This window comes from Phalacrocorax aristotelis, chromosome 3 (genome assembly GCF_949628215.1).
Source record: "Phalacrocorax aristotelis chromosome 3, bGulAri2.1, whole genome shotgun sequence".
NCBI lineage: Eukaryota > Metazoa > Chordata > Aves > Suliformes > Phalacrocoracidae > Phalacrocorax > Phalacrocorax aristotelis.
In genome coordinates, this window is record NC_134278.1 from 61,275,372 (window position 1) to 61,301,747 (window position 26,376).

At 42.0% G+C, this 26,376-nt stretch overlaps 1 protein-coding gene across 3 annotated transcripts in view; it reads left to right on the top strand.

The window, feature by feature from the left end:
• The first annotated feature begins 7,049 nt into the window (after nucleotides 1-7,049).
• The window catches only part of TMEM200A (transmembrane protein 200A), a 61,996-nt gene continuing 42,669 nt past the window's right edge, over nucleotides 7,050-26,376 (top strand). The window contains exon 1 of one of the 3 annotated variants that reach the window (XM_075087616.1): nucleotides 7,050-7,422. The gene's annotated coding sequence lies outside the window, so the exon portion shown is untranslated. Of the gene's footprint in view, nucleotides 7,423-9,177; nucleotides 9,200-26,376 lie in introns of those variants that run through there. The other 2 variants (XM_075087614.1, XM_075087615.1) reach the window with 2 other exon arrangements.

The window sequence follows — 26,376 nt, forward strand, 5'->3', positions numbered from 1 at the left end:
TGTAATATATAATAACATTTTCTTCAAACATTTCCAATAAAGGCATAATAAAATTTTATTATGCCAGTGGAACACATTTAAGCAAGCCTGATTTCTTAAACCACTTCAAGACAGATTAAAACCTACTACACTCGAACACTTGTTTCATACTTTTGTTGTTATCAAGAGAATAGATATTCCAGCACATTCTTTATATAAAAAAGCCATATATACCCTCAATGCTGAGCAGAAGAAAAAAATTTACTTTCTATTTAGAGAAACTACCAACACATGATTTTCAAAGATTTATTTTTAATATATATACATTTTCATTATACTTGGAGAGCTGGGTGCCTCTTCTTTTTTAAAAAGTTAGGCTGTAGGAAAGTACAAATGGATTAAGTTAAATCAGCATTTTAAGTATTGTTGACAGCTCGCAGATCATTTGGAAGCAGACATTTCTAGCTGTATTCTCACCAGCTTCAGAAACTGTTCAAGGTAAAGCTCAAGCCAATAAATGGTAAATTACATAGTATTCCATGCTGTTTAACTATTGTTAAGATAAATAGTGACACATGCCAGGATCCTTTTACATGATTCTGACACTTTCTTGGCCCTGCGTTTCTTGGCTTACATTGCTGTTACCAAATATTTGCACGGTAATTCTGCTGAACGGGATCTCACTGCTTTCTCTCAGTGGCGTACAGATGCAAACCAAAAAGATGCTATCTGCCACGGAAAGCTTCCAGCTGAGTAAAGACGGTGTGTAACAGATGAGTACGGGGAACTGAATTGGTCAGCCTGAGAGCCAGGGGTTTCGGCATTGTGACAGCCCAGCCGCTTTCAAGATTTTTCTAGGCAATATAGAAAGGAGTTTCACGCTGCTGTTACAAGGAGCCCAGTGAAGTAGCTCCGCTGATACTTACAGTGAACCCCTCGTTAGGACTGGTGTGCAAGGCACCATAGGAAAAATAATTAATTGCTTGTTAAACACCTTGGCTAATGGATGCTGGCATAAGGGGCTAGGAGCTGAGCTATCAGTATAGCATGGGATATATGCTATATATACCTCTTCTAGACCTCCGACAGTGAGGAAACGTAACTTTTATTTGAAGAGACAGACAGTGGGAGGCAGTGATAGAGTCACAAGTTAAAACAACAGCCTTTGAAGCATCATTCCCCTCTACTAATAATTTTACTGACTCAGAAAAAGGGAAAATACAGTAAAGCATACCAGGCCATTTTGTGTGCTCTAGAAGTATATTTTAGAAATACCTACACTGTTAACTCCATTTCCTGCTGGAAAACATTGGGATGATTCAGATCCTTCATGACTGAATTTTGGTTGCTAGCTTGTACCTCCTGATTACATGTAACAGGCTTGTGATTTAAGACTTAGACACCAGTTAGATCCTTGATTGCTTAAGCACTTTCTCATGTACAGATTAAAGATCCTAGATTTTGTACTTCTAGGGGCAGAATCCAGCTATTAAGCCAGAGATCTAGACATATTTTGTGGTTACATGTTTATTATTTATTGACTAACACATCATTTATTATCACTGAGGAACTCTTGATAACCTTATTCACTGCTTATACAGACCAAACTATCACTGATTACACTGTAAAAAAAATGAGTACAAACAAATCAGCATGAACAAATGATGGATTGAAGATTTATTTTATGTCTTAATCAGAATTAACGGGATAACAGCTTTAGGCCAATTTTTTTAGTTTAATATAATGTGGAAAGTAAGCTATGTAAGATAACTGATCCACAGTACTATTCACATTAAGTCTTAGCAAAAATAAAAGCTTACAGAGTGGTGTATTCTTACTACAATGGTCCAGACTTGACCACAGCTCTTCACCTTTAGCAGCGATCCTTTCAACCTGCAATTTCATTCATGTTCCAAATTCAGGATATTTCACACTTATCTCCCTATTGACAGGATAGTTAAGCATCACAAATTCTAGCCAAAGTAGAAATGAGTCTGGATCTTAGAAAAAGTTCCTGTTCAAAGGTGAGAACTAAAAAAAATGCCAGCCTTCTCAGGAAAAAAAGGAGAGTCTACTGCTTTTGGAAGAAGGGGCAGGTAACACAAGAAGAGTACAGAGACCTTGTTAGGTCTTGCAGGGAGAAAATTTGAAAGGCAAAATCCCAGCTAGAACTTAACCTGGCCACTGCTGTAAGGGATAACAAAAAATGTTTTTACAAATATATCAACAACAAAAAGAGAATCACAGAGAATCTCAATCCTCTATTGAATGCGGAGGGGAACACTGTAACTGAGGATGAGGAAAAGGCTGAGGTACTTCATGCCTTCTTTGCCTCAGTCTTTAACACAGACCAGTTATCCCCAGGGTACTCAGCCCCCTGAGCTGGAAGGCAGGGATGGATCGCAGAATAAACCCCCCATAATCCAGGAGGAAGCAGTTTATGACCTGCTGCTCCACCTGGACCCTCACAAGTCTATGGGGCCAGGTGGGATCCACCCGAGAGTACTGAGGGAGCTGGCAGAGGAGCTCACCAAGCCACTCTCCATCATTTACCAGCAGTCCTGGTTAACAGGGAGGTCCCAGACGACTGCAGTCCTGCAGATGTGATGCCCAGCTACAAAAAGGGCCAGAAGGAGGATCCGGGGAACTACAGGTCTGTCAGCTTGACCTCAGTACCGGGGAAGGTTATGGAGTGGTTCGTCTTGAGTGAGCTTACCAGACATGTGCAGGACAACCAGGGGATCAGGCCGAGTTAGCATGGCTTCACGAAAGGCAGGTCCTGCCTGACCAACCTGTGGATGAGGGTAAGGCTGTGGATGTTGTCTACCTCGACTTCAGTAAAGCCTTTCACAATGTCTCCCACAGCATTCTCCTAGAGAAGCTGGCAGCTCATGGCTTGGACGGGTGTACTCTTCAATGGGGAAAAAACTGGCTGGATGGCCAAACCCAGAGAGTTGTGGTGAATGGACCTAAATCCAGTTGGCGGACGGTCACAGGCGGGGTTCCCCAGGGCTCAGTGTTGGGGCCAGTCTTGTTTAATGTTGTTATAAATTATTTGGATGAGGGCATCAAGTGCACCCTCAGCAAGTTTGCAGAAGACACCAAGTTGGGTGGGAGTGTTGATCTGCTCGAAGGTAGGAAGGCTCTGCAGAGGGATCTGGACAGGCTGGATCATTGGGCCGAGGCCAATTGTATGAGGTTTAACAAGGCCAAGGTCTGGGTCCTGCACTTGGGTCACAACAACCCCATGCTACACTACAAGCCTGGGGAAGAGTGGCTGGAGAGCTGCCCGGCAGAGAAGGACTTGGGGGTGTTGGTTGAGAGCCAGCTGAACATGAGCCAGCAGTGTGCCCAGGCAGCCAAGAAGGCCAACAGCATCCTGGCTTGCATCAGCAATAGCGTGGCCAGCAGGAGCAGGGAAGTGATTGTGCCCCTGTGCTCAGCACTGGTGAGGCTGCACCTTGAATACTGTGTTCAGTTTTGGGCCTCTCAGTGCAAGAAGGACATTGAGGTGCTGGAGCGTGTCCAGAGAAGGGCAACGAAGCTGGTGAATTGTCTGGAGCACAAGATTTGTGAGGAGAGGTTGAGGGAACTTGGGTTGTTTAGTCTGGAGGAGACTGAGGGGAGACCTTATTGCTGTCTACAACTACCTGAAAGGAGGTTGTAGTGAAGTGGGTCTTGGTCTCTTCTCCCAGGTCAACAGCAATAGAACGAGAGGAAACGGCTTCAAGCTGCATCAGGGGAGGTTTAGATTGGATATTAGGAAAAATTTGTTTACTGAAAGAGTGGTCAGGCATTGGAACAGGCTGCCCAGAGAGGTGGAGGAATCACCATCCCTGGAGGTATTCAGAAACTGTGTAGATGTGGCACTTCAGGGCACGGTTTAGGAGACATGGTGGTATTGGGTTGACAGTTAGACTTGATGATCCTAGAGGTCTTTTCCAACCTTAATGATTCTATGATTCTAAGATACACTTAGAGTTTAATCCACCCACTGCCTTGCTTATTACAGTAAATGAATGACTTTTCATAGTATGAACTGAAAGGTGTAGGCTGAAACGGAAACTGGTATAATACTGCTAACATCCCAACTTTCAAATCAAAGTATTCCATGGCTTTAAATAAATTAAAAGGATGTCACTCATGTGGCTAATTACTGATTCTTGCTATAATCTCAGAAGCAACCACCTTCATAATTAATGCATTAAAATGTTTGTTTTACTGGGCATTAGCACTATCAGTATTGACTTTTAAAGCCTGGTATATTGGTCTTGAAATTGGCTGACTCTCCAGAGATGTGTAGATGACTGAGATTTGAAGAGCCTCAGGGCCTTATTCTCTTCTTTCTTTTGTACTGCAGATCAGGAGTGAATTCCTTAAATCAATGGTCTTAAGATCAGTATAAAACTGCTGTAAGTAGGAAAAGAAGCAGGCACTACCCCTCTTTAAGAATGCACTGATAGAATTTTAGAAGAATCCAGGCAACACAGGTAAGAAGTAAAGCTGAATGACATCTGCTTGCAAGACACATCTCCCCAGTGCCTGTTGCTAGGATGGGCAGATCTTGTGGTACTATAATCCACAGCAATCTCCCACAAAACACGTTGCCCACAATAATTTAAATTGATTGTCACATTTTCCTACATACACTTTAATAGCCACATGTAAAAACAACAGACCTGCCGCTCAGTGGCAGTGTGGGTTTTGCACATACAGCAAATGCAAGGGGAAGCCTACCCCAGAGATGCTTCTCACTGAGTAGCACTACTGAAATCAGTCCTCTAACCTGTTCACTCTGTCCCCAAAACCTTGGTGGCTCGTACTGTCACCTGCCTAGGATCTTTTTGGAGGGGTGCTGTTTGAGAGCATAAATAATCTGAGGATTTATTTTAAATGCCAGCACTTCCAAAGGACAAAAGTCATCTGAGAAGCATCTTATGGCATGAAAATATGAATAGAGAAGAAAGACATGGTGATACCATACCTGGTGCAGTTTGGAGGGAAAACAGATGTCACCAGCAAGAACTGAACAGATCGTTTTTCTTGTAGATTTACAAGCCTCAGCCTTTCCACAGAGTGTACAAGAGCAGTGGTGAAACTGGCACTGGTTGACATCACACCCTTGCACCCCATTTCATCATCTACTCACAGCACAGGAGGATGAAGTTTCCAAATCTCTTCCACAGTGCCATTTTCCATGAATTTTAGAGAAAATTTCTGAATTTTTACTTGTAGAGACATCGCATCTAGAAGGGATTTGGTGGGCATGTATAATCCTTTCATTCATTCCCTCTGTGATGCACGGCTGGGTCTTAAGAGAATTTGAGGTCTCTGAAGTACACACCTTCCTGCAGACCTGTCCCCTCACTAGCCGACATCAAGTATGTTACGTCACACACAAACCAAACTACAGATCTAGTAATATCTGAATGAACAGACAAATCTGATATTTGAAAGTGATTCTTCGCTCCTTAAATCAAAACATGCTGAACAGCTGGAAATGCAAAGTTTCACACTTCTGAGGAATGTTACTCTTCTCTTTGCTAGTCCAGAGTTGCTGGCATGTGCTTCTCCTTGCTAGAATAAGGTGATAACAGGGAATATATTTAATGCGGAAGCCCCTGCAGCCATCAGTATAATTGTTATAAAGTGCACGCTGAGAACTGACAACACACTGTACAACCACAAAGAAACTGTACGCGCTTTGGATTTGAAGTCCTGTTGCAGGTTGGTTGGAAGCTCCTAAATCACTACCTGAGATAAATGTAGATATGCCAAGTTTAGCTTATTTCTTTTTGGGAGATGTGTTAGGTAAAACTATGGTAAGTCCTATAAAAGGCAATGACAACGTTCAAGTACAATCAGTTTTTGAAAATGAAATAAAACCAGCTACTAACTCAAAAGAAGCGCAGATTTTCCCCCCAAAAGATACGTTCGAGCTCCCATGCAGGCTAGGGTCTCCCCCTCTCCCAACCCCACCGGCTGGATTACCTCGCCTGACTGGAAGGTGCCAGCAGCAGGTAGCTCAACTCTGCCGTCCCCGGCTGGACACGAGGGGTGGGCGGGCGGCCACAACAAACAAAAGAAGCCCAAAATAAGCGAAAAAAAAGAGGAGGTGAATCATAAAAGTGTAATTGCCGCTGAGGTGAACCCCCCCATTTCGCTGAATCACTCCGCGCTCCCACGGTTCCCGTCCGGCTTTCACGCGGGGGAGGGGGGGGCGGGCGCCGGGCCACGCACCCCGGGGCCCCCCGGCCCCGCGGGGAAAGGCCACCCACCGCCGCCCCACCGGCACCTCGTCCGCCCTCCCTCGCCCCCTCGCCCCCTCCCTCCCTCGCCCCCTCGCCCCCTCCCTCCCTCGCCCCCTCGCCCCCTCCCTCCCTCGCCCCCTCGCCACCCCCCCCGGTGACTCCTCCCTCGCGGCCGCGGCCCCTCAGCCCGCCGGGGCGGAACTGGGCGCCCTACAAATCCGCCGCTCCGGCGGGGCAGGCGGCAGAGCGGCGCGGGGAGGCCCTCTGGAGGAGGCGCCCCGGCCGGCTGCTCCTGGTGGGGGGGACGCGGCTCTCCCCGGGGAGCGGGGAAACTTCCCTGGCGGGCGGGAGGTGGGGAAGGAGCTGCGTTCCCCATCCCGCGTACGCTGGTCGCCGTCCCGCCGCGGGTCTCCCTGTGCCGGCCGCGGCGGGCGGCCAGACCTGCTTGGCGCCCGCCCGGCCCCGCCACGCTCGTCCCCGGTCGCCCCTCCGAGCTCCGGCTGCCGCCTCCTCAGCCGCCCCGCGGGCGACGCGGCCGCCCGGGCTCCCGCCCGCTACCCTCCTCCGCCTCCTCTCGGCCGCGTCCCTGGGGGACCGGCGGGAAATGGGGGGATCGTTTCCACGGAGACGTGGCCGCAGCCGGGAGGGTTCCGAGTGAAACTTTGCGGCGGGCGGGCGGCCCTGAGGGGAGAGGCGGGGCGGCCCTGAGGGCGGGTGTCCCGCCGGGGTCCGGCGGCGCCGGGGCACCGCGCTCAGGAGCCGGGAAAGTTTTGCGCCGCGGAGCCGCCACCCGCCCACATCCCCTGAGGCGGCTGCCGTTCCCCCTCCGAGCTCCCGGCGGCCCGCGGAGCCCGCTGCTATGGCACCCGCCCGTCGCCGCGGGGCGAGCAGGGGGAAGCCGCCTCCGGCTGGCCGTGCGGCGGCGGCAGGGGAACGCGCAGCCCCCGGTTGGCGGGTGTCCTCCTCCGGCCGGCAGTGACCGCCCCGGCCTCGCTCCCTGCCTGCTCGCCATGCCTCCCCCCGCCCGCCTCTCGCCGAGGACGATGCCGGGGACGGGCGAGGGGAGCCGCCGCCCCGCCACTCCCTGAGCCAGCCGCCTCCTCACCGGAGCAGCCCCATGTCCTCCGGGCGCCGCGCAGCCCCGCAGCTCCCCGCGCCGTGAGGGCGGCGGACACCTGGCACCTCCCCACAGGTAAGCGGCGGGGTGTGGGTGCGGGTGGCGGGGCTCTCCCTTTCGCCCCGAAACTTCAACCCGCCCGCAGCCGCCGCCCCTCCCAGGGAGCGGCGGGGCCGGGCCGTGGCCGCTCCGGGCGGCGGCGGGGGGGACCGGGTAGACCTGCCCGTGCCCTCGGCGGCCGGGGGCAGGGTGGGAGCGGGGTCGGGTAGGTGGGTTTGCCTCTCCCAGAAATGGACTTCCCGCCTCTCGGCGGAGCGGCTGCCGCGCTCCGTGCAGCTGCTACACACCCTCTTTTGTCTGCTCTGGGGCCGGGATACTTGACGTGCGGCCATCGGCTGCCCCGCCGGCCGGGAGCCCGGCCCTGCCCGGCCTCGCGGCCTCGCCCCCCGCGCCGCGCCCGCCCTCCCCCGGCAAGTTTCCTTTATTCTCGCAGAAGTTGGGTTTTCCTTAACCGTTGTTTGAGGGGAAAATGGTGGTGTGCTGGGTGTCTGGAAGGAGGAGAGGTAGATGGGGACGACGGGGGACGGCGGGGTTGCCCAGTTCCCTTGCGTGCAGGCATAACCCACTGCTAAATAAATCGCTCATCGGGTAGAGATAAGCTTACGAGTGAGGTAGACTTTGAAACAGAAGTACTGCAAACAGCTTGGGTGCATGGTAGATACTCCTCACGCTTTATTAACATCACCATTGTTAGTGCTTGCGCTTGAATTCAGTCCGCGTGCAGCTGTTCTGCGGAGCTGGAATTGCAATAGCTGTATCTTCTTGACACTTAAGACTAATTGCCATTAGCCACTGCTAGTCTATTTTATATGGTGGTTATGGAAAAATAAACAGGTTTTACTGTTTAAAGGCAAAAGTATGTAGACAAATGTATTCCTTTAGTGCGGCGTTCTGTGTAACATGAACTACAAAATAACCTTTAGCAATATAGTGGACTTGCATTTCCTAATCCTTTTAGGACGCATGGACTATATTGTTCAATAAAATTCTATCAGCAAAGGTTTTGTCTTCTCTGGCTTACCCTGTTTCTAGATCAATACACTTGCAACTATTCCGTTATTTTTCTATAAGCAGATGGTGCTTCCTATCTAGGCAATGGAAGCTAATTAAGTGTCCAGATAGAAACAGTGCATTTTTTTTTTCCTTCAGTTGTTTCTGGGCTGCTTTGTAGAAAGGGGCGGGGGGGGAAGGGGGAAGCCCATTTAAAACAGAAAAATATCTTTCTGCTGAATGTAACTTACATTACTTGATAACAAAGCCAAAGGGTCTTTCAAGTTTGAAATGTTTCAATATACTTCTCATGTTGCAGGTAAATGTACTTCTAGCAAAATACTTGTTAGAAGATGATTATAAGGCAATTTTTAGTATTTTGAAACACGAGTTACAGTTAGGTTTTTGTCCTGAGCGTGGAAAAACACCCTCATGGAAAAAAGATACGCGGTAGTTACTGTTTAACTTGGAAAATAAAATCATATATAATTTATTTTTTATTGGCATAGAGATGTATTTTATTTGTTGCTCCTTTGTTGGATTGCAACAATGATCCAAATGAAAGTTGGAAGAGGAATACTGGTGCAAGAGTTCAGCATACTAGAATTATTTTATTTTGGATATAGAAATGGTTTTGTCTCTTACAACCTCACTGGAATTGGAACAGAGCTTCATTTTTTTTTTTTAATGGAAGCTCTGTAATCAGATTATAAGAGGTGGGCTGTCTGAATTTAATCCTGTGAAGTATGGACTGAGCAAGCATTCCAACAAAGCACTGAAATGTATGCTGACCCTTAGGCAGGTAAGTAGTTCCAACCTCCATCCCCAATGGCCACCTACAGAGTGAGTTCATTGCATGTAGCACCAGGTCCAGTAACTTCAGTGAAACTCTTCACTGGCTTTACTGCATTGGACTTTTCCTGGACCAAGCCCTCTTTCACTGTGTTCTGCTTCCATTTCCTTGAATGCTGGGTATACGATACAAAAAAACCTGTGCCATATCCAGGTGCTCACATCAGGCATGTCTCATGGGTTGTGTATTCCTGATTGACTCATACCTCTCTGGAAGCAAAAAGGGGAATGAAAAATGAAAATTGGTTAAGGAGTGAAGTACATGCATGGAACAGCAGGAGGCAGCTGCTACTTCTTGTGCCTTGTTCAGTGTATCTTAGGAGCCAAAAATCTGAAATGCTGAAAATTGGTGAAAACTCCCACTGAAACTACTGAAACCAGACAAAGTTATGATATAAAAAATATGAAACCTAAAGGATGCTATCATGAATAGTTTCCTATTTTTTTAATAGAAGAATGTTGTCCGTCTTATCTATGATAGTGGTAGAGAATTAGTAGAAATAAGAGGAACTCCATATCCTAGCTAGTGATGATGCCTGCATTTGAATTAGTGTCATGCTTTATAAACACATTGATTACTTTTAGTCCATGTGTATTTGATCTCGTGTTACTGGAAGAAAGGGGGAATTGTGAATAACTTTCTAGTGTGCAAGACTAGAGACTAAAAGTAGGATTAATTTCTGAAAACAAAGGCATCCTGTGCCTGTTCAGAAACCCTAAGGTTTCAGACCTCTGTATGAGGCTGGCAGACAGTGTCTAAGGAGAGAACCTGAACACTTCTAGTAAGGCAGCTGAGGACCAGGTAGAATATCCTATTAGGTAATGTACATACTACAGTTCTACATAAAAGCCTTTAAGAGGACTTGAATTTGTTCTCTGAAAACCTTGTCATTAGACTTCTGATGCTGCAGTATGATGTGTATGGAAAGACATCCCAAATATGATCTTGCTACCAGGATTTAGGGAGGTCCATTCTCGATGTCCATTTACCAGCAGAATCTTTGTATTACTTCCTGTGCTGCTAACTGGTGACTGCCTTTGAGTTCCTCAAACATACTCATCCATAGATGAAGAATTGGGAATCTTCTTAGAGGTTTGGTACATATTTTAAAACATCTGTGTACACTCTCAAAGCCCACTAGAAATAAAGGAAATTGCAGACAGTGTTTGAATTAGTGTTTTAGTTAGTACTTTAGCTTTATCATAAAAATACTGTAACTAAAAGGGTTTCCTTCTCTACTGGGTAACACATCACCCACACAATCTCTGGGTAATTAGCTTAATAAGCGGACTGCCGATTGCATGGGAAGGTGAAATGCTGACAACATCAGTGAATTAAGCTACTGAACAGATGTTTTGCACAGCTGTTATCCTACCCACTAGTTTTACTAGCTGCTGGGTGTCCACCTTTTGTGGAATTTTGGAGAATAAGCTCTGTTCTAAACTTCTATATTGGGACTTCAGTCTAACTGTACAGCAAGAAGTCATTGCTTTATTCCACCATTAACCATTTCCACATAAGGCAGTTCAGTACTGGGTGTATATATGTAACTGCTTTTCATATAGGTGAATCTTGCCAGGAGCAGCTCAAGTGGACCTGATGACTGAGCTTAGTACTGAAATACTCAGTTTATACTGGTCTCTTAGTATAAATCAAATTACATTCTCCTTCCAGAACTCTGTTACAGCTTCAGTGTTTTTAAACTTCATGATTTCACCTGGGTACCTTTTCTTAAAATAAAGTTTTTCTTTTTTTGCACACCTAGCCAAATGAGATGGATATCCTATAGTGCAGAACTACTTGAAGCCTTTTATCTGCAGCAGTAGTGGAACATGTTTGTATCACTCAGTAATCTTATTTTGATCTTTTGGTGACAGAAATATTACAAAGAGCACTTGGTGTTTTTTGCAAAAATTCAGTGGCCAGAAGAGCTGAGATGGAAGGATGATTTTCCTCAGTTGTCTCCTCTGTTCTTCAGTGTTTAATGTTGGGGAAAGTTATTGTCCTTTTTTCTCTGTTTCCGTATCTAAAAAAGAGTGTCAGGGAGCAGGGCCCCCTAAGAAAACTGAATGTCTGAGGAACATTGTCAGTGAGATGTAACAATTTAGCAGAGATTTCAGGAAAGGTAGTACCAAAACAGACTTGCTCAAAATTAAGCAATGAGCTACCATCTTGTGTAGAAAGTCTCTGAAAAGTCTTATGAGGACTGTAAGAAAGTTGTCACTTCACTCTCTTGTGCCCATTTATATTAACTTCTCATTATTTATATCCCCTTGGAATTTTAGTCAATTGTTCCTTTTGTTGGAAGTGTGACCATTTGCCTCCAATTAAAATAAGTAAAAACAAAAGACACATTTGTCTACACTGTTTTTTAATTCTACCCCACTGAGCTAAATGATGAAACTCTTACTGAATCAGAGAAACTAGGGTTTTGTTCCTTCAACGAAATACACTTCAGATAGATACCCTCACCAAACAGATTGTAAAAATCACAAGACATATAAAATATAGTGTAGGTTACTTTTCATAGCAACTAGTTTAAAGAAAAAACTAGAAAGGAAGGTAAAGAAATATTTTTTTTACATGAATTAGTTTTTTTTTCTTCTTTGCTGTTTCACAAAAGCAGTTGGACCAAGCACCCCAGTGCTACGGTTTTAATACCATCGGTGAAAAGTGCTAAAATTTGAGCCTGTTGAAACTGTATATTTCCATAATTTACTCTGAATTTAGAACAAGGGCATTTTCGATGAAGTGTTGATACAGTTGGGTGCTAATAGCCTATGAGTCCTGGCAATTGGTTAGTGGCATTTAATTCTTTAACTCAAAGTAGTAGAATTCATGCTTTGATGCCTGACCTGTGCTGGGCTCTATAGCATTAGCTCAGAGTGGGTATGAAATCAAAGGAAGCTTTTCAGAGCTTTCCAATGATAGTCATGCTACTTTCTTCCAAAAAAAGGTTGGAATTGAAAAAGTAATTTTAGTTTTTTCAATTTAAACCACCATCAAAGCAGATTAATTAAGAGGCAGTTAAAAAACTTCACTTACTTTATTGATTTTGGTGTGATAGTGGTTACAGTAAGAGAATTTGATTTTTTTTCACATTCTCCATCTAAATGTGTCTGAATAAATGGCTCTGCTTATCTGTAATCAGTTGCCTATTGTTGAAGAACAGGTTTGTATCTAATTAATTTTATCACTTACATTTTGCTATGTATTAATGGCACTTTTTAAATTTACTTGTACCATAACTTGTCCATCCACCTAGCTGCGCGTGTACAGCTGCAACTCAGACTGGTGTTTTCCCTCTCCTTTGTGTAATTCAGAGTACCAAGGGCATATCACATATTAAAACACAGAAGAAATACACAAAGTATGTTGTAATTAGAAACAGTTCGTTACTCAATTTTTGTTTGCCATTACTGAAAAGCTTCTGCTTATGGTTTGTTAGGATTCAGTGTGTGAGAAACCAAAATAAATGAGTAGCTCTCGGAGTTGTTAGGATATTAAACCATCTTCCTGTGTGCTAAAAAATTCATAATGAAGAGTTATGTTGTATTGGTAGTGCTTGCCCTTTTTCATACGAGTTGGCAGGATTGTCGAGGAAGCATGTTCTAGCCTAGCAATCAACTTGATCCCATTACCTATATTCTTAGAGATGTTCCTCTTTCTGCTTGGGTAATTGCACAGACACTATCTATTTCTCTTGCTCAGTTATGAAATTTGGCATGTATTGACATTGTAATGAGATGTACTTTTAACGTATTCCTTCATGAAGAGGGATGAGAGCGGCATCGTGCCTCGGGGCAGCGTTTTGCTGCAGCAGACAAGCTTTCCTAAGGAAGTGTTCCTAGGAACACACGATGCGTATGCGACTTAACTGCCATAGCATCTCTTTTTTGCATGATCTTGTGCTAGGTGTGCTTGGTGTATAAGGTATGAGGCAGCCTGCTGGACCCAGAAAAAGGGATGCACCATGGAACTATGCTGTTCTGGAGGCACGGGTGGTGTGGTAGGTTGTTGGAGATCAACTGGAATAAACCTGATACAGTGTCTGAGAGTCGGCAGGTGTGTACTTCTTGCTATAAATTGCTGTGTATTTCACAGTTGGCTTGTTTCACCTGAGGTATGACTATATTTCTGTAGGAAGGAGAAGTTAAATGACAGATAACAGACAAAAAAGAACAAGCAACAAAGTAGGGTAGAAGGGAGAGTAGAAAAAAGAGCAATGAGAAAAGAGAAATATTGAAGAAAGAAAAAAATGAAGGCAGAAAAAGGGTGAGGTCTAGTAAGCTGCATTTTTAAAGATGAATGACGCTACATTCAGCGGTATAAATGGAAATAAACTCAATTAATGAGTAGAATAGTAAGACTAAGATGGTGGTGTTTCTTTTCTGAGGTATTCCCATCTTTTGACTCTGGAAAATGAAGAGACTAATTCTTGTCTTTCTAAGATGCATTTTAAATGATTTGTCTTTGTGTATCAAAGTGTGATGCTCTGAAAAAATGATGTTGAACACTTCTTACAGAAGATATACTGTAAGCAAATCAGTTCAAACAGACATATGAAAGGAAAGGGAGCTACGGAGTATAGTTTGCTTACAAAGACAGAAACTGCATTTTGAAGTATTTGCAAGTTAGGTGAACTGTTGTTTCTGTTTGCAACCAGATTAATACTCTGAACCCAAAAGTTACCACTGTGCAGATCTGTGTGATCTGTCATTGTCTCACAGAAGACTAGTGAGAACAATAAGCACAGTGGGCACTTCCTTAAAAATGGTGGATCACACGAATACTTAGTTACCATACTTGCACAGATTTTTTTTTCCGATATGTTTTTGCTATGTCTGTGTTAAGAAACTAATGAGGCAAAGGCCCGTTCTCTGGCCATGAGGCCAGCCAAAGTGGTCTGTCTATGTCCAGGTGTTAAAATTTCTTTGAGGTGGGCACAAACTGCCTGGTTGGAAGGAGCTTCTGGACTGAACTAGCTAAATGCCTGAGAGGGTGCTGGCTGACCTTGGCCACAAATGCCCCCGGCATCCTTCTAGTAGTGTGAAGGAGACACAGTGGATTCCCACTGCCTGTGCCTGTGCCTGGGCACAGCAGCTGGTACTGGGCACTAGATCCATGACTTGTTCAGATCTTTTTCCATCTCAGCCCAAACAATCTTACTACAATGATCCTAATATACATGGATTTGAGATAGAAGTAATATATTAAAAATGATCTTTGGAGGCCATTTTCTGCTCTAATTACATTAAAAGAAATCTGATGTCACTTTGCTATTATGGTAGTAACCTTGGTATTATGGGAACCGGAATTTGGAACATTATGTTTAGATCCACAAAATATGTGGAATTGGTGGAGCATACTGGGACACCATACTCCCAAATGGATTACAAGTGGTTTGCTAAACAAGCACAAACTTGCGCACAAAATAAATCTCTAGCTGACGGTTCCTTAATGCCACAATAATTTGCCTGCTAAAAATAGCCTGGTACAAAAATGGCTAGCAAATATTAATAATAAACATCCAGAGGCCTAACGGACTCTTCTTGGGAAGTAATGGCCTGGCTATTTTTATAGACTTTAACACAAAGTGATTCTACTGCTCTAAAGTCAAAGTGCTTTCCCCAAACCTTTCCTATGACCTCTACTAAGTATTTGCTTTGCTCTTTGCCAGGAAGAAATTTATTTTCAAATTACTTTGCAGGCGCCTGTTCTGAACTTATTGCCATCATTTTTCGAATTCAATTTTATTCTCCTAGGACGTGGCCTCATTAAGTGCTGCCAGTGGTGGAATATCTGCAAGGTCCTACATACGTTGCTGGAACATAGGTCAATAGGCTGTGTTTTATTAGAAAGACACAAGTCACTGTTTTCCTATCCAAGCTTGCAAACAATACGCATACCAGTGAAATTACACACAGAAGTGTTTACTGGTTAAGGACAAGCAATGTTGTGTTTTGCAGAGCTCTGGTTTGTAACTTTTCATTGTCCTATTGGCTATAGAGTTGAAACAGTAATGGAAAATAGGCTATAGCTGGAGACAGTGGTTCTTTTTTATTTTAGTTCTTAATGCTGTGAATTTTTTCATTCAGTTAGTTTTGTGTGATTTTTTTCTTGCTGTGGAATTTGGAGATTATGACTAGATGGCATTGAATATGTTTTATAATTCCTGTAAAAGAGGTAAGATTATCACAGAGTCAGAATTGGACTGTGAGAGGCTGGGCCCCGATGAAGTAGTATAGCTTTCTGTTAATGTTTTCTAGATAATTTTACCAATGTATTCTTGTGCTGCCTTCATAGCATACAAATGCATTGCTGTGCTTTGTGACGTGACTTTATGACATGTGAAATTCATAGTTTTTCCTACTCCAAGGAATTTTGAGAATACTTAATTTTTGCTTTTATGAGAACTTTCATAAGCGTGCATGTTTCCAGGTATTTACCCTGTGTTAGGGAAGGCAAAATCCAAAGGGAGAACCTGGAGCAGAAAATGGTCTGTGTGTTCCTTAGTTTCTGCAGTCCTTCCTTCTAGAGTTTAGACCTAGCCTCAGGGAAAACTCTCTCTTGTACAGAATGTTCTAATTGTTACTAGACACAGTTTCATTTTGAATAAGGCTTGTCACCTGTGATTTTCAGGTTTGAGCTTGGGAGGTAATTTTCAGCCCAGAATATTGAGTGGTTTGAAAATACTCTAACATGTTGCTTAATACTCCTTGAGAAGCGAATATCAGCATCACCCTCAGGTTAAATATGCTTTTGTTAAACTCTGTGGCTGAAGAGATGGCCTTCAGAATTCAGTTCCAAGCTTTCTTTCCTAATGTAGCTATTCTCACTTGTCAGTTGAAGAAGCATCTACTGTGGGATATGGGGAGGAAGAAGAAAAAAGAAAAGGAAGGTCCAGTACAGCAAGCTATGAAGTCAGGTGAGGGGGGAGAGAGGCTGAAACAGAGATGGTACTTGGACAGGGTGCTGATGTAAGGGAAGTTTGGTTTGGAAGATTTTTCTGATGAGTCATTTGCTCTGGAATTAGTTGAGGATGTTGCCCTTCAACAGTGAGACTGTGTCTAGGAATATCCATATTCCCAAGAGTGTGTGGCTGAAACTCTTCTAGTACTTAGGGGCTTGGGGCTTCTTAGGTTGGACCTGGTGCTTGGATGTCTGGGTAATGTTTATTGTGTGGATTCTTCTATTGCTTTATATCTTATTGTTTTGTTGTGCCTAACTGCCTGCATTTGATTCAGTTGCATGCATTCAGTAGCTCTGTGTAGTGCAGAAAACCAACAGAAATTCTGACACAGTTTGTTAAACTTTCTTAAAAATTGTAGGCAAACACAGTTCACTCCTTGACAATTGTAACCCTGTGACTATAATGATATTATGAAGGCAGAATGTGAATAGAGAGGAAGACAGGTCAGTGGTATAGCAGCAACCACAGACATCAATTATTCTATAGGGGCAAGACTATATTTTTGCAAATAATATTTTAGACAAGTAGTAGGGTAACTCTTATCTGAATAACTGAGAGTATGGGAAGTGGGTCTTATGTTGTTGTGCAGCATTAATCTCATAACACTGTTTTCCTTGTCTTTCCGTAAATCCACAAGGACTGATGAGGCCAGGTGTTGGCATTTGCTGTGGTTAGCAATCTAGAAGAGAAAAGACGTGGTAGAGGTAACACTCAGGTCTTCATCAGTGACAGCAGAGGCTTTGATGTACAGCAGTAAAAGGGCTCTAAAAAAGGAGTCTGATCTGCATTTATGCTTACTGCTCTCCAGAAGTTTGTGGGTTTTGAACTCTTTGCAAATGCTCAACTTAAAAGTTTCTCTAGCAACAGTTGCGCTGCACTGAAAAAATGCCCTCAGCGTGGTCTTATGCATGTTTGTATTGCTTCTGTCTGCCTTTTGACCATACATCTGCCTTTTAGACTGTGTGTTGTACTCAGTGATGTGCTATGGATAGTGTGTCCTGGGGTACGTTCCAGCCAAGCTCCAGCCCACATATGCTCATTCACAATGTGGAAAGTAGGCAGAGGAGGAAGGGGTATTTGCAGAGGTTGTTGAGGTGAACACTCAGTTCAGGTTTTCAAGATTTTTCTTCAAGATTTTTCTTCAAGATCTTGAGGCAGTTTGTTTTCAAAAGCTGAGATAATCATATGGTCCTTGAAGGTAAGGTGCTGGGCATGTTTGTGCAATTCCTGTGCCTAAAATCTTGTCTTGATAGGTGTCATGGTTTAATCCCAGCCTGCAACTAAGCAGCTGTGTGGTGCTTACACAGTCCCTATGCCTGCCGGAGAGGGATGGGGGAGAGAATCGGAAGAGTAAAAATGAGAGAACTCGTGGTTTGAGATAAGAACAGTTTAATAATTGAAATAAAATAAACTGAAATAGTAGTAGCAGTAATAATATGCAAAGCACGTGACTCATGGTACAACTGCTCGCCACCTGGCAACTGATGCTCAGCCTGGCCCCAAGCAGCAATCACTGCCCCCAGCCAGCCTTCCCCTAGTTTATATACCGAGCATTATATCATATGGTATGGAATATCCCTTTGGCCAGTTGGGGTCAGCTGTGCTAGCTGTGCTCCCTCCCAGCTTCTTGTGTACCTACTTGCTGGCAGAGCATTGGAAGCTGAAAAGTCCTTGACTAGTGTAAGCACTACTTAGCAACAACTAAAACATCAGTTTATCAACATTATTCTCATGCTAAATCCCAATCACAGCACTATACCAGCTACTAGGAGGAAAATTAACTCTAATCCAGCTGCAACCAGGATCAACTTCTCAGATGAATGAGACAGAAAATGTCTACAGGTCCTACTTTATAAATTTCTTACTGTTTTACATGCAGTGAGTTTCTCCTGAAAAATCCAGAATTTGAGATTTGGTCAAAACAACAGAAATTATTTAAACAGCACTTAAAATAACTTTCACATACATCGCTTGTAAAACCATGTGGCTATGATTAAACAAGCTCATTGTGTACGAAAGCTAGAGGGTGTCTGTTTCTGAGTATAACTTGCTTTACACAGATTTTTCAGAAGAACTACCAGTCATAATGATCAAACTGTAAAAACAGAAAATATGAGCCACAGCAGAGATCTGAAAAACGGCCAGAGAAACCATCCTGGATTTCATCAAAACCCAAAAGATTATACAACTTCTTGTCATGGCTTTGGGAGGGTGATAAAATCGAAGCTGATGAATGGCTTGTGTTAATAATTTTGTATTTGGCTTGTATTTTACTTTTCAGGATACTTTATAGTCTAACTTTTTTATTGCTTTTTCTCAGTGTGGGTTTTGTTTGTTTTTACTAAGACAGACTCTCTCCATTCTGTCTGGACAGTTCATGGAGAGGGAGCATGAAAAAAGCCTGGCTATGTAGCCAAGCTAGTATTGCATTATTTGAATGTTTATTTGAATCTCCTGTGGGTCTTCTGTCTGTTCTGACAGTAATTACTGTCTTTCTCAAGCAAACCTGTCTTTTCCAATCACACCTATATATACATAAATATATATGCATGTATTATAGATATATAAAATCCTGGGAGGAGCATGGGGAGTTTAGGGAACTATTTTCTCTTTTTTCTGGAGAAAAAAAAAGATTAGGTAGTGTATTTACCTCATATGGGGGCTTGTAGGCCCTAGTTTTGTTGTGTGCTTCAAAGAATAACCGTATAAACACTTTAATGCTGCAGCCCTACTTTATGACGTGAACTCAAGCCACCCCTGTATTATATAGATACAGGCAAGATACCAGAGTGTACTGCAATATGAAAGAATTTTGTGGACATGATGTTATGTAAAAGGTTTGATAACAGCTGACTTATTCCACTCATCTCTGAAATAGTCCTTTAAATCCTTCAGGTTTTTTGTGTCCCTGCAATGCTCTCTCCTCTACTTATATTGTAGAAGATCTGTTGTCTCCTCCTTTGTTTCACATCTCCCTTTTTGTTTTTTTCCTACATCAGAGCAGCAAATACTTTGTGAAGCATATGGTATTTAGATTTTCTTATATCTAGGGTGAGTGTAGCCAGGAACTGTGAGCTGGACCACTGAATGACTCTTGCAAAGTTAATTTCTAGAGTTGTATAAATTACACAGGTCAGCAAAAACATAACAGTTTGGATTGTCTGCTCTTGTTACTCACATCTTACATCAATATAAATCCTTGATTTTAATGGAAGTTTTAATATATGTCACAAAACTCATGGAGGATTAGATGTTACAAACTGAGAATTGGTTGATGTGAGTTGAAAGTTGTCTTTTCCTGCTGTGACCTGAAGAACACTGTAAAAAGATTGAATTATTCTTGTTTGCTTACTGTTGCTCTGGTAGTATGGTGAGATCCTGACCATGTGAAATGGAAGGCAGAATTCCTATGTATTCCAACAAGGTTAGGATTTCATTTAGTATGTTAGCTAGTCATGGACTTAGTGCTGGTTCTTACATGGCCCAAAAATGTCAAAGAAGTTTCCTATGAATCATGCCGTTAATACACAAGCAAGCCAAAACAGCTCTCAGGAGGTAGAAGGGTTTTAGTTTGAAGCCATGGCTATCAGTTTCAGCTAATAAGCTGCCATCCTGGAAACACCCAAAGCCTTCCAGAATGTGCTTTCTGCAAAGACGACTGTCTAGTTTATCTAAGCCATGTTAAGGTGGTATTTTTGTTGTTGTTTTAATGTCCCTAAACATATGCTTTTATTGGCTGGATTTTTAAATGTCTGTCTTCTAAATTCTAAATGATATATCTAATGTGACTGGGTAGAATGAACTTTAGAAGTAGGAGAGATTTTTCCAACTAATTTCTTTGATTATAATAGAATATTATGAAAGTATATGGTAGGTTAATTAAGTTAATCAAGATATGGAGTAGATGTTCAGTTTTCTTATTAGTGATATTCAGACTCTTAATGGAAACATAATGAGGAAGATGTCTCTTCCAGACCAGCGGAAACACTTTTGAGAGAACTTTCAGAAATGCTTTAACACAGATACAAAAGACTTTCTGAGGCCAGTAAATCTCAGGAGGGCAGATGTTCATTCTGCAAAAAAACTGGCCATTCATGAAAGCTCACATCCCTCACTTCAAAAATAGTAGTAAAATCTCAGTAACCTTTATGTCCCAGTGTGCTTCAGCAATAAGATTGGAGTTGTAGGAAAGGTTATATAAATGTACGGAAAATTTACTTTCTTCTTATTCTGCAGTCCCATCTGCTGGGATAGGAAACACTAATTTTCTGCCCCTTGCTATGATCTGACCTGCTTCGTATGATGAAAGGCTGTGAGAGTAAGGGGTCTGTGCCTAACAAGGCTCCTCTCAGAATACCCTCTGATAACTATTAGCTGCATTTTGGAGAAAACCTATTAAGCTCTTTCATCTACTCAGTAGTGTTCATTGGTCCAGAAAAAACCTCTTCCAGGTTCAGATGTGAAAAGAAACAACTGAGTGTGCGTGCTTCCATTGACATGGTGTCACTGGGGACTGAACTGCTGGGCTGAGGTCTTTGTTGTCTCTGCCATGGGTCAGAGTTTCAGCAGCTACCAAGGAGAATTTGGGCTTACTGTGAATATCGGTGTTTGTGATTCATTCAAGTGTTGTCTTGTATGAAATGGGGTAAGAACAGTGAGTTGCTTAAGCAGTGTAAAAACTGTTGCATTCCTGTGCTAGAGAGTTTGTACCATTAACGTAACTGAAATATCAGTATTAAATTTGTAACGTGTTCCTGAGCTGTTCTAAATGCAGAGTTGTACACCTGAACATCATACAAGAGTATCTGGGAATAATGTATTCAAATTGTAATGGTCTTGCTATAGAAGCACAGGCATAAGAATCTAATGATGAGGGTTTTTTCTTGGCGTTGCCAGAGGTAGTCTGACTTTGGAGAGCTTGCCTGATCCACCTTCCCAGAAATGCCTAGGCACATTGTTCCTGTGTTATTTTCATCCCTTTGGAGAATATGTTCATTAGTGTCTTTTCCTTCAGTTTGCCTTTCTGCAAAATGGGGATATTTCTATAGGAGGGTTAACACTCATAAATACTCATGAAACGTTTTTTGAGATATTTGATTTTGCATAGCACCTTTCATTGAAATCAGTATTATATACGCTGAGTGAAAGAGTTCTGTGAATGTTGGTGCCTGAGCAGAATCATAGAAGGTATCTTAATGCACCGAAACATACTGGAAGTTAAAATATCAAAACTGAAAATAAAATAACAATTGAAATTGGAAACATTTCTAACAGTGAGAAGAATTAATTCTTAAAGTACCTTCTAAGAGCTCAGTTCTCCATTAAAATCAAGATTCTATTTCTGAAATATCTAACTCAAGGAGAAGTTATAGGCTTGATACAGAAATCAGAGGTGAATTTCCTTGGTTATGTATGTAGCATACATAGGACAACAATATTTTCTGGCCTAAAATACCCATGAATATATATATATTTCTTGGTGGAACAGTCATATGTTTGTGGCTAAATACTGCTTTTCTCTAGAGGGATTTAAATTCCATCAAAGCTATTAGTTTGAAATGTGTAATGTAAGCTCATTATTTAGACAAACATAATGGCCTAGATGTTTATTTTAGGCAACTCTCTGAGGCTGTATTGATAAATAGATATTGGAGAGATTGGATGTGATTCTCCAGCACACACAGCTTCTCAGATAAACTTTGGATTGCACATTCTTAGTGTAGTGAACGGAACAAACGTGCCTAAGCAGGAGTAGAATTCTGCAGACACACTGTGCCTTTAGTGCCTTATTTGTGTGTAGCAAAAGTAGGGCTGATATTGGTAGGCCTGCTAACAAAATTCAGTACCCTATGGTGATGCCTGAGCTAATATGGGCGCCAGACATGGGCTGACTATTACATGCGTGCTCCAGATGAGCCAGTCCAGATGTTTCCATGTAGGACTGGATAATTTACACAAACCCTGTGAGTTCATGAGCAGTTGTCACGCTACGAGCTCTAAACAGCAACATTAAATGTACAATACTACATATAAGCAATTTGGTAATGTTCTTGATGTCTTGAACAAAGATTTGAATCATGTGTCTTATATGGCACACATGACTAGATAATTTCAGCACTTTCTGAACTGTTTCTAAGTTGAAATAACAGTTGTTTTTTATTTCCTTTGCAGTTTATAGGAAAATAAACGTGAATTGCATACCTCATATAACTTTGGAGTTAGTGGTAGAGGTCTCTTCTAGCCTAAACTATTCTATAGTTCTGTGATTTAAGAATAAGTGGGTTTGCTTTGTGTTTGTGTAAGCATGAGTCTGCATGCTTCAGGGCCACATAGTTGGACAGATGTATATCGTTGGAGCTATTCCAGGTGTGGAGGAGTCTGTAGACACCCTTAATGACTGTGGAGGTGAGGTCAGCTATAGGGCTAGATGGGAAGCTTGCAGGCCAGTCAGCAAGGAGGCTCTTTCCTTCCCTGGGGAAATTGCCCTCCGAGCTGGCTAGCACCCTTGATAACTCAGTGCCTGGAAAGGCATCCAAAAAGAAGTGTCACCATAAGAGTCTGCCTTTCCTCCTGCCTCTGCTTCTTACAGGCAGCTTCTGTTGGCTGAGTTGTGGTTAGCTTTGTCTCCTGGTAAGCCTCAGGTGTGGGATTTGGAGATTCTGTCCAAGGCACTGATAAGTCATATTTTTGGAGGAAAGACATTATGGCATATGTGTTTTGTTCTTGGTGAGGTATTGAACTGTGTTCCCATTGGTGGACTTGGGAGAAGGAAGGTTAGACATGCCAGCTTTTCCCAAACAGAAACAATTAGATGACAACATGGTCTGGGTAACTATGAATGAAGTATTATTTTTAAACATACTTAATCCCTCTAGTATCTCATGCAAATAGTATTTCAAATAAATACTTAGTTTAAAGACAAATGCATACTTTAATAAGCAAATAATGCTTTGGCTATTTTAACAAAGAATGTAAAAAGTACAAACCACAGTGTTTGTGAAGAAATTGGTTTGGCATATTTGTGGGTTAATTAACCAGTTGAAAAAGTTTGCAGCTAGTGCCTGCTGATAGTACTGAGAAGAATTATTGTGTTGCTTTTATGTTGCAAGGTTAGACCAAAGTGTGGGCAATATCTCTCACATCATATTAATTCATTTCACAAAGCAACACATCATGTGGGGGTCTCAAAGAATCACTGAGAGTTTCCATGATAATTTCAATGGGACCAGAATTTCATATGCCTAATTAAATAGAATAAATGGTTTGTTCATTCTAAAATTCCCTTTGCTGCCCAGAATTCTCACCAAAGCCTTTGTATTTGCAAAGAGCCTAACCTATTACTGCCAAGTCCACCACTAAACCATATCCTCAAGCACCACGTCTACCCTCCTTTTAAATACCTCCAGGGATGGTGACTCAACCACCTCCCTGGGCACCTGTTCCAATGTTTGACAACCCTCTCAGTGAAGAAGTTTTTCCTAATGTCCAACCTAAACTTCCCCTGTGCAGCTTGAGGCCATTTCCTCTCGTCCTATTGCTTGTCACTAGGGAGAAGAGTCTGACCCCCACCTTGCTACAACCTCCCTGTTCAGATTCATGATACAATATCATTGAACAGTTCTTGACATACCTTTTCTTAGAAGAAGAATAATTTGTATGATGAAGATTGGCAGAATATTATGTGAAACATCCAAAATCACCCCCATTCTTATTTAGGTGGCTTGGTTAATAATGGAGAACTTATGTGTTTATCTGTAAAATCTGTACGGTATAAAGAAACTTTTGAAACTTATTTTTTTTAAAAGGTAGTTTACAATTTTGGGCAGAACAGAAGATTATTCTTTCTTGTGTGTGTATCATGTTCTTTCATGATATTACAGAATCTGAACAAAAAATCATCACAGAACTGATGTCCTAGTTATACCAATAGTCTGCATAGCATTTATGTGTATATATGGAGTTGCAGATTTTCAAATAACTAGTTAAAATATTAATATCACTATTGCTATATATTTCTCCCCAATCTCATCTAGAAGTGAAGCAACCAGGTTTTGGTGAAATTTTCTTCAAAAACATCGGATGCAGGACCGCCCTGTTCCATAAAAGTCCTAAGCTGTTCAATTCTGGCAAAATTACAAACAGGAATTTACAAAGAAAATAACTAAGCAACTGGTAAACCGAGCAGCATTTTAAATGGACTTTGGAATGGGAAACCATTCCCTTTGCAGTGATAAAGTATCATCATGAATCAGAAAGTCAAACAGGTACGGCCAGTGAGAATGGTCATTTAATAATTTCTTGTGGTCCATGGCTGAATCAGCTGGAACTGCTGGACCAGATACTGTCAAGCCATAATGCTTCATTCTCATACCCAGCACATAGTTAGAAGACAGTGCAGTTTTAAGCATTATAAATTGCAGGCTCGTACTATCTTTTAAAGTAAAATACTTGAAAATAATTTAGATCTCTACCTACCTAGTTAGTTCTCAATTTCAACTTTCCTGTGAACCAAAGGTGTCAGTGCAGGGTGAGGTACAAGAAAAATACTAAGGAAGCACAATATCTTTGGTGGATAATCTTGAAAAATATCAGCAGGGAGAAGACAAGAATTGAAAGAATGATGGATTTCCATAACTGTTTCTTCACTAAAATGCTCAAGAAAAGGAAGGCGAGTCATACTCTGCATTTTTTTTTAGTGAACTATGGGAGATTTCATTATGCTTAGTTTGACTTTCAGTGCAAACGCTCTTCATCTGGAGTATATCTAACTGTAGTGATTGTTAACAATGGTTACATTTTAAATTCAGATGTTGATAGCAGAGGAGGCAGGAGGTTTTACAATGAGGACATCAAAGAGCTGTAACATAGAGGCTTCCAAATATTTCATAATAATTTAAAAAATATACACTTGAGGTCTGCTTTTACATAGTTATGATTAACTTAAAGATTTTTTTTTTAATGCACATGATTGAAATATTTTGATAAATGTGTCTTTGGTCCTTCATTTATCTGTCAGTGAATTACTAGGCTTTACTGTCAGATACTTTGACTTAATGGACTTGCCCAAAGTCTAAGTTAAATCATTACAAAGTAATAAGTGAACTGCAGTGGACCTTAGATAAAGATCTTCCCCTAAAACAGCTCACTTCATATTCAACTCAATTGCATGTGCTTATAAGGAACTAGTCTCTCAGTCACACAGAGCTATGCTAAAAGATAACTCTGTTTGGATTAATGTGGAGAAGCACTGCCTCTCAAAATGCAAGGACAGACTTAAGGACTAATTTTCTCTTGCCCTTTCCATAGGATGCAGCTTCCTCAAACAAATGGCAAACCTTGACACCAGTGCGTGAAGGGCATGGCTATTAGTTTTCATGAGAGCCCTTCAGCTAATAGCAAGCTGTTCAAAACATGGTTGTGTCTGCACATCGCAATGTCAGAGATTTTGTTACCTGCTTAACCAGCATTATGCCATCTGGAGAAAGTAGCATCTCTGCAAAAAGAAATACAAAAGTGATGATGTATCCGAGGCAGTAGGATTTGCTTCTCTGCTTTCAAGGCCCAAGCTAGCACCTTTGCACGGTGCTTTGTTTTGAATTTTGTTAGCTGTAGCTCAGTGTTCAGTTTACTGTACTTCATTGCATGGTGTAAGTATGCCCAGTGGCTGCATTCTGGCCGAAAATGAAAGTGGAAAAGACTCTTTATGGTCTGCACAAAAGATCCTGCATCTCTATTCAAAGGCCAGACAACAAAGTATATCTGATGATTGTTGTAAAAATGCTCTTTATGTTGACAAAACAAATATTTTGTAATAAATATTAGCTTTATCTGTAAAGCTTCTGGTTTTATCTGAAAGTAATAATTTAGTAGCTATTTTTTGTTTATTGAGATCTCCACATTCACTGAATATTAACATGAAGTACACTTTATTTATTTCCACTTCTGTAAAAGCTATACCACTGTGCACTTATAGTATACATTAATTCAGTATAGCTTCTTTATGATTTAAAGGTACCAATAATTATGAATTATCTTTACCAACCAATCTGTCCAGTGCTGTGCTGTGTGAAACTCTTAAGTTCTTGGGACAAATGAGTGAGTCAGGAAATAAGACAAAAGAGAAGCAAGGGGAGCTAAGGAGAAGAGTAAGAAT